The sequence below is a fragment of the Zingiber officinale genome, chromosome 5A (genome assembly GCF_018446385.1).
Source record: "Zingiber officinale cultivar Zhangliang chromosome 5A, Zo_v1.1, whole genome shotgun sequence".
Taxonomy (NCBI): Eukaryota; Viridiplantae; Streptophyta; class Magnoliopsida; order Zingiberales; family Zingiberaceae; genus Zingiber; species Zingiber officinale.
Genome location: NC_055994.1, coordinates 75,328,482 through 75,337,859, shown reverse-complemented (window position 1 = coordinate 75,337,859; position 9,378 = coordinate 75,328,482).

Here is a 9,378-nt window from a genome sequence, read left to right as displayed (position 1 = left end):
TATTAGATACTGAGTGTGCATCTTACATTTGTACTAATGTGTAATGGCAGAGAAATAGTAAAATATTGACAAAGGGCGAAGTGTACCTACGAGTAGGCAATGGTGCAAGGATCTCAGTAGGTACGACTATATGTATTTGATGAGACACAAATCAGAATTCTTTGAAAAGTTCAAAGAATTTAGGAATGAAATATAGAACTAACTTGGTAAGAGTATTAAGATGCTTTGATCCGATTGAGGTGGGGAATACCCTAGCCAAGAGTTTCATGATCATCTGGTTGAGTGTGAGATCATATCTCAACTCACTCCGCCTGGAACACCACAATGGAATAGTATATCAGAAAGGAGATATCGTACTTTATTAGATATGGTATGATCGATGATGAATCAAACAGATCTTCCTATTTCCTTCTGGGGGCATGCTCTAGAGACGACCGCTTTTACACTTAACCACATTCCATCTAAGGTCGTAATAAAGACATCATATACGATATGGACTGGGAAGAGTCCCAAAATGTCTTTCATGAAGATTTAGGATTGTGAGTCTTATGTTCGACGACAAGTCTCAGATAAACTAGGATCCAAATTAGACAAGTGCTATTTTGTAGGACATCCCAAGGAAATAAAGGGATATTACTTTTATAATCTCATACAAGACAAAGTGTTTGTTTCCATAAATGGTGTCCTTCTAGAAAGGGAATTTATTTCTAGAAAAACTAGTGGGAGTAAAGTCAATCTTGAAGAAATTCAAGATACACAAACTAGCACCGAAGCCTTGATAGAAATTAAACATGTACCACAAGATATTGTGGATCATGATTTTGTTACACTGTAAGAAGTTGTGGAGCAACAACCTATTCAAGTAGTACAAGCTCTATCCAGATCTGATAAGACCTATTGTTAACCTGAGAGATATTCTTTTCTCTTGTCTGACAATAGTGATGTAGTACTAGTTGGTCTCAATGAGCATACATCTTATCAGGAAGCTGTATAGAGTCCAGATTTTGAGAAATGACTATATGTCATAAGATCTGAAATGGAATTCATGTACACTAACCAAGTATGGACTTTGGTTGATCCACTTGAAGGGATCAAATCCATTGGGTGTAAGTGGGTCTTCAAGATGAAGACTAACATGGATGGTCATATATATACCTATAAAGGTAGATTGGTAGCTAAAGGATTCAAGCATATTCATAGTATAAACTATGATGAAACTTTTTCACCAGTTACGATGCTAAAGTCCATTCAGATCATGTTTGCTATTGCTGCTTACTATGATTATGAGATCTGGCATATGGATATCAAAACCGTATTTCTTAATGGAAATCTACTCGAGGATGTGTATATGACACAACCTGAGGGTTTTGTAGATCTAGAGCATGCTGGAAAGGTATGTAAGTTGCAACATTCCATATATGGATTAAAGCAAACTTCTAGAAGTTAGAATCTTCGATTCGATGATGTAATCAAAGCATTTGGTTTCATCAAGAATCAAGATGAACCTTGTGTCTACAAGAAGATTAGTGAGAGCACAATCATCTTTCTCATATTATATGTAGACAACATACTTCTTATTGGAAATGATATCTCTACTCTTCAGTTAGTGAAGACTTGGCTCGGAAATTGTTTCTCAATGAAGGACTTAGGTGAAGCAACCTATATTTTAGGCATCAATATTTATAGAGATAGATATAAGATATTACTTAGTCAAAGTCAGAGTATATATATTGATAAGGTTCTTAAACATTTTGCAATGCAGGATTCCAAGAAGGGATTCCTGTCAATGTTACATGGTGCGAGTTTTTCGAAAATGCCCCTCTTTTAAGGAAGCAAGGGACCGCATGGATCAGATTCCTTATGTATCTGTTATAGGGTCTATCATGTACGCTATGCTTTGTACTCGCTTAGATGCTTCATATGCATTAAGCATGATGAACATATACTAGTCAGATCTAGTTGAAGGTCACTGGACAACAGTCAAGAATATTCTTAAGTACTTGAGAAGAACTCAAGATTATTTCTTGATCTTTGGAGGCGATAAAGAGCTTGCTGTAATGAGTTACAACGGTTGTTGTAAAGGGTTATAGTAGTGCAAGCTTCCAAATTGATAAGGACGATTCTAGATCACAGTTAGGATATGTATTTTACTTAAATGATGGTCCTAGGTATTGGATACTACAACGATTCCATCTTATTCAAGGGATCATCAATATATGAGATGTGAGGATATGTAGAGAACCGAACAATGGTAACATTACGGATCCTTTGACCAAGGCGTTGGCACCAAGGAAGCATGATTGTCATACTAGGTCAATCGATATTAAATATTTTAGTGATTGACACTAGTAACATAAGGAGAATGTTAGTGTAAGCCCTAAGAGGCAATCAAAAGTTGATTGACTTAGAATATTTTGTATCATATTTCGTTATTTCATTAAAGGGCAAAGGTTATGTTTATTATATTTATTTTAGTTCAGTACCGAATGAATAAATATAATAATGTCCTAGGGTAATAGGTTCTAGTCTACAACATATCAATTGGCTGAATTGATAGTGAGATATTGTAGATATATAGAATATTACTCTTAATTATTCCTAGCCAAACATTAATATACAAGGACAATATTAATGCGCTGAGACTAGCATGTAGGTCAACGGATAACTTAATCTTATAAGTCATAGATATGAGATATTAGGTTACTGAATTGACCTGCCATGAGAATATTTCATGGATCGTTATTTGAGTGTTATAAACATTCTCATGTGACTATTGGTATAAATACTCTTTTGACCTCAAGTCATTACAGTTCTCTACATAAGGAGTTGTGTACTTTGGTATCGTCAAGCGTCACCTGTAATAGGGTGGATTATAAAGTCGATCACTGGTATGCAATGAGTTATGCGGAGGGATGTGAGTGATGTAGATGGGATCTATCCCTTCTATATGGCGGAAGCAATATCTGTGGGCCCCTTGATTAGTATAACACAAGAATACATGGCAATGCTCAAATGAGTCAATATGAGATATTGAACTTATTTATTTTGAGTGTGTCTACTTGGAGATCAAGAAACACAAAGATTGATAAGAAGATGACACAGTCTATGCCTCATTGATCAATCTAGATATCAAGGATAGAGGGACCGAGTCATGCAAGATAATAGCCACGGACAGGTTAGGTCGGATATTGACTTTCTCGTCAGTTGGGTAGCAATGATGCATTGATAGATGTCACTCATTGTTTATATATCTAAAATATTGATTTGGATACATTGTCAACGTTACAAGAGCTTATTGTGTCACACCAAAGAACATGTTAATTTAGAGATAGGTATTTTAGTTCGACTAAAATACTGATGATCTTAAGATTAATGGGTTAATCTAAAGTGTTGGTGTCTTCTCTGTAATGATTGATATCTAGTGCTAGTGGGAGATTATTAGTGATCCGGCGGTTAGAACACGGGACCCCATAGCGAGGGGTCAACGTCACGTGGAAGTCAAAGGGCCAGGTGGTCCATCGGAGAAGGGTGAGCCGACCGGACCCAGGAGAGAAGGGCAGACCGATCGGCCGACCGGAGAAGGATGAGTCAGCCTCCCGACCGACCGACCGATGAACATCCGATAATAAAAAGACGCCCTGACAGGGATCGGGGTTCCGACGCTCGATTGAACAGTAACGAAGGGCCGAGCGGACGTCATGATCGTCCGAAGGCAATGTAACATACTACTAGTAGTCCCTACATAACATCATACCGAAGATCTCCCCAGCATGCCGATGGAGAGAGAAGGCCGGACGTGAAGTAAGTGTCGTCCGGCCAGGCGTAAGCTAGGCCATACTCCAAGTCTGACAACGAGGTGTTCTGTTGTCCCATCGAAGACGTGCTTGGACTGTAGCAGTATGGCGTCAGGTAAGCTTTCTGATAGACACATACCGAGGTATGGGCTACGGACACGTATGCGCCTCGGTGGATGTGTAGGAGCTCTTTCACCGCTCTATATAAAGAGCCTCATACTTCGCCGGAGGTACGCGGGGGGGACACCTTTGGAGCGTCGGAGGGTCGCCGCCGGGAACCCCTTCCCGGCCCGACTTCTGTGCAGGTTCGCCGGAGGTTCGTGCAACCAGTCGAAGATCCACGTCAGCAGCCGGGGAGCGCCACGTGCCCAACGTCCGCTGATTCAGCATTCGGACAGGATCAATTAGTATTAGCCCTATGAGCCATTTATGAGATACTAGACTTATTGGGTTATTAGGTTAATGATTAATCCAATATAATAATCCAACTCATTAAGAGGAAAATAAAGATGTTTAATCTGAATTAGACTCATTGAGTTAGACTCAATTGGATCTAATTATTAGATTGAGTCTAATTTAAATTAAATTTATGAAGTCAATTTGGATTGATGTTCATGAAGTCAATTGGAATTGATAAGGTTTAATAAGTTAGACTCATTGGGTGAACTTGAATTCACCAAGGAAGAGGAAAGATATTTTACATGATTTGATCATATAAAAGAAGAAGACTAAAAGACTCTTTGTGGAAGATGAAAAGCCTCTAAGCCTCTTTATGAAAGATGACAATTCATAAAGGAAGATCAAAAGGCACAAGGACTTTTGGTATTCTATGAGAATATAAAAGGTGGTGTATTGATGATTTTAGGTGAAGAAAAAAAAAGAAGAGAGAACATGAGATGTTCATTTAGTTTTCTTCTCCTTCCTCCTCTTCTTCCTCTTGGTTGTTCCTTCCTCATGGCCGAATCATCTTGTGTGGCTAGCACCACAAAAGTGGTTTTTCTCTAAAGACTTCGTTCGTGTGACGAACGAAGGACGTATTCATGTAGATACCATAGAGGCGTGGTCGCTTGATCGTGTTGAGATCTGCATCCAAAGAAAAGTTGTTGTCGGGATTGCGAAGGGCACGCAACAAAGGTATATCTCTCATATAAAACTTAGTATATGTAATTTTATCCTTCACATGGATCTTTTGGGAGAGGATCTAGTTAATTTTTCCGCCGCGCTTTCTGCATGTTTAACGCACTAGAGCCCTACAGTTTTGACATTTTAAAAGTTAGATGAGTTATATTGATAGATAAGTCATTTTATTCTATTAAAACTCAATGTAGGATTATTTCTGCTTGTTGTATTTTTCATAATTTCGTAAGATATGAAATGATAATTGATCTGATAGACACTGAATTTGATACCCTTGAGTCAAATGAAAGTGATGATGATGATGATGATTTGATTAGAAATTGTGAGACTAGTCCTACTTGGACTGAATGGAGAGATAAGCTTACGGATGATATGTTCACGAGCCAACAGAGCTTTTACTTATTTAAAAGTGATTCTTATAGATATTATTTTGAAGTTAGTGAGAAGCTAAAGTATGGAGAGTTTGAAAATAGAAGTCAAAAGTTAATACAAGGTAAAGTTTGTGTATTTGATGAATAATTGTTTCCTAGCTTTTTTAATTATCTAAATATAATTTTGATACACCATTAATAATAACGTGTTTATATAATTATTATTATATTTTGAATATTATATTAATTTTTTATAACATGAATGCTTGAAAAAATATATAAAATTAATAAAAATATAAATATAAAAAAATAACAAAATTTATATAAATACATAAAAATACATATAAAAAATTATGGAAATGCAAATTATATAAAAATATAAAATATTATTTAAAAAATACTTATAATAAATATGATTATTATTTTAAGTTAAAAATGTGGTGACAATTATGTAAAATGATAAATTAATTAAGGACGTAAATGCCAACTTTTAATTTTAGAATTTAGATCATAAATAAAAATGCAGAAGCAAGACAAAACATTTAATTTTTTGTTTTTAACTTTTGAGTAAAAGTTATAGAAGCTGAAGTAGAATTTGACATTCATGAACACTCAAAAGTACTTCTATGCAACTAGAATCTAAAAAACACTTAGTAGAAGTTCAACAAAATACTATGTTAATTAAATATAATATTCTTTCTTGAAATTTGGGTTTTATTTCCATGTAATTAAACTGTTTGATTATGTAGTTTTTGAGTTTATTATCCATTTGAATAATTTGAACAATTTGATTAAGTTTTGTATATTAGTTATTTGGATAGTTTAATTACAATTTTCAATGGAAGGAAAAAGAAAGAAGAGGCTAAAAGTAGTAGCAATGGCCAAAGATATACTAACTTCACAACCAGTTCTATCAACCCTAGCTGAACTAGTAGAAAGTTCAATTCTAACGAAGTTCAAAAGAAAAACTCAAAATACCAAGCACTTGTGGATATGTTCGAGCATTCAGTTAAAATCGAACTAATCGTACCAAACAAATTAAAAATTGAATAAACCCAAAAAATTTTGAACCAACCGAATCGATCAAATTTTTCTACAAAAACTAATCAAACCGAACTGATTAAATATCGGTTAATTCAATTTTTGATTGAACTAATCTAATTAATTGAAATTTTAAAGCCAAATTAATCAAATTTAGATTTTATTTAATTAATTATATTTTAAAATAAAAAAATAATCAAATTAATATCCTTATTTGATTTATTCAGTTTAATCAAATTACAAATTTTAAACCCAAATTGAATCGAATTAACAAAATATCAAACCAATTTTTTTAACAAAAAATTAAAAATTGAATTAACCGATCTGAATTTCTAAATTCAGTCGGTTCAGTTTGATTCATTCGGTTTTATCGAATTTTTGCTTACCCCTACTTGTGGATAAAACAAGAGGATGTTACATTAATTGACTGCCTTATTGAGCACAGATTCAGCTTGGAAGAGCGAGAATGATTTTTAAACTAGGTACTTGTTGCATTTGGAGAAACTCATGACTGTTGAATTGCCATCAAGCAATCTGAAGGCTACCCCTTGTATCGAGTCAAGGTACAAACTACTGAAGAGACAATTCTATGCTATCAATGAGATATTGAATCATAGCAGTGGATTTTGATGGAACTATGTTGAGAAGTGTATCATTACAATAAAAAATGTCTTCGATGATTGAGTTAAGGTAACTTTTTCTATTTTTGTGTTTTTTCAATTCTTTGATGATTGTGGTTTTTTTTTGCTAATGATATATTTTTAATTTAGAGTTATCCAGGTGCTATTAGTTTAATGAAGAAAGAGTTCCACCACCTTGAGGACTTGATGTTTGTGTGGGGGAAAGAACATATCACATGTTAGAATTTGAGGGATATCCTAAGGCAATCACCTTATGAGTTTTTCTATTTATTTGATGAGTATAGATTCACTATTTGAGTGCATATTATATGTTTGATTGTCTTAAACTCATTTACTGAATGTCTGTAATATAATTCATAGCATGAGAGAATTTATGATTGGATTACAACTAGTGATTATCTTTACATGTGTAATTATAAATATATTGAAATTTCTCTAGTCGTCGAATTTATGCATTTGGACATTATCAATTTTGTAAGACTAATATACTTCTTGATTTAACCAAGTAGCTATTTTCTCACTGGCTGGAGATATTGGGATGTCGAGAGTTAAACATAGATGTTGGTTATGGTAACTAATTCATTTGAGTGACTTGCTATATATATATATATATATATATATATATATATATATATATATATATATATATATGTCTGTGAAGTTCTTACTATAGCACGAGTGCAAGTTTCCTTTGACTTGAGGTATATAAGTTATCTTGGTCATGGAGACTTACACTTTGACATCTTAAGTAAGTATCTCATTGAGTTGTGGACCCGGGATGATTGGGTATAAGTTGAAGTACCCGAAGGTGTTTGGATAGCCCACAAAGGATTCACCGCTTCTTACGCGGAGACGTGTATCCTACGGTCACTCGTTAGGATTATTACTCAAAGTCTTTGGCCAAAACATCACATGTTAAAAGTGCGAGACTCTTGTATACACATATGAGTAATTTGAATCCGTAGAACGAGGAAGTATTACTTGGGCTAGGTGTGACGTAATCAGCCTAGTGGGGACAAGACACATAGACCATGTCCTGAACCAAGTGGGTATAAGACGAATGGAAGGAATGAGGCATGACTCACTATAGCTGTTGAAGGGTTTAGAATTAATTCTAAGATCAATTATGATTTTCTGACTAATTAAGCATCATGATGTACTACTAGGTGTCACTCATGATCGTTCTATAATTAAGTAATTAATTATGGATGACCAAGATAAATCGGGAACCTATTGGTGTTGGTTGCTACTCGGAAAACCTAATGGTTCCATTGTATAAAAATTTTGTACAAAGGTCTGAACCTTTTCCTAGCTACCATGTGTTCTTTTAAATTAAACTTGAATCGCCTGCGGAACTTAACACGTTTGATCCAAAGTTTAATCTATTTGTTCTTTTAGGTTTAGACTCGGATCTCCTGCGGAACTTAACACGTTCGATCCAAATCACCTAGGTTATTAATTTCATTAAATATTAATTTCCAAAATTAGCTTCCAGTACTGACGTGGCGAGACACATGACCTTCTTGGATATGGGAACAACCACCACCGACTAGACAAAGCCTTTTAAGGAAAGTTAATATTTAATTTCCTTAAATAACTTTAGGTCAACCGAAAAGAACAATCAAATCACAAGGAAAAGAAAAAAAACAAAAGAACACAACATCAAAAACAAATTCGAAATACTAGAATCGCATGCCTCTTATATTTGGTATTATTTCCAAAAATAACTAGTATGATGCGGAAAAGAAAAATACTAGTTATACCTTTTAGAAAGACCTCTTGATCTTCTATCGTATTCCTCTTCTAACCTCGGACGTTGTGTGGGCAACGATCTTCCGAGATGAGAACCACCAAGCACCTTCTTCTTCCTTACAAGTTTCGGCCATCAAAACTTCTCCTAGGATGAAGAGGTTCGGCCACCACCACCATGCTCCAATGGATGCTAGAAACAAAACTTTCTTTCTCTCCTTCTTCTTCTTCTTCTCTAAACTTGATCCGGCCACCATATGAATCTCCACAAGAAGGATGAGGTTTGGCCATCAAAGAGAAGAGAGGAGGAGAGGATGGCCGACCACACCAAGGAAGAAAAAGAGGGAGAAAATAGAATAGAGTTGTTCACAATGAAGCCTTCTCTACCCCCTCTTTTATAATCCTTGGTCTTGGCAAATAAGGAAAATTTAATAAAAACTTCCTTAATTCTTTTGCCATTGAAAAGGAAAATTTATTTAATTAAAAACAATTTTTCTTTTCAATTTACAATGGTCGGCCACACCATAAAATTTCCAAGCAAATAAAATTTTAAACACAAATTAAAACTTCCTTATTTGCTTCCGGAAATTTATAAAAAATTTCTCCAATAATTTTTCCCTTCATGATTGGTTAATAAAAAGGAAA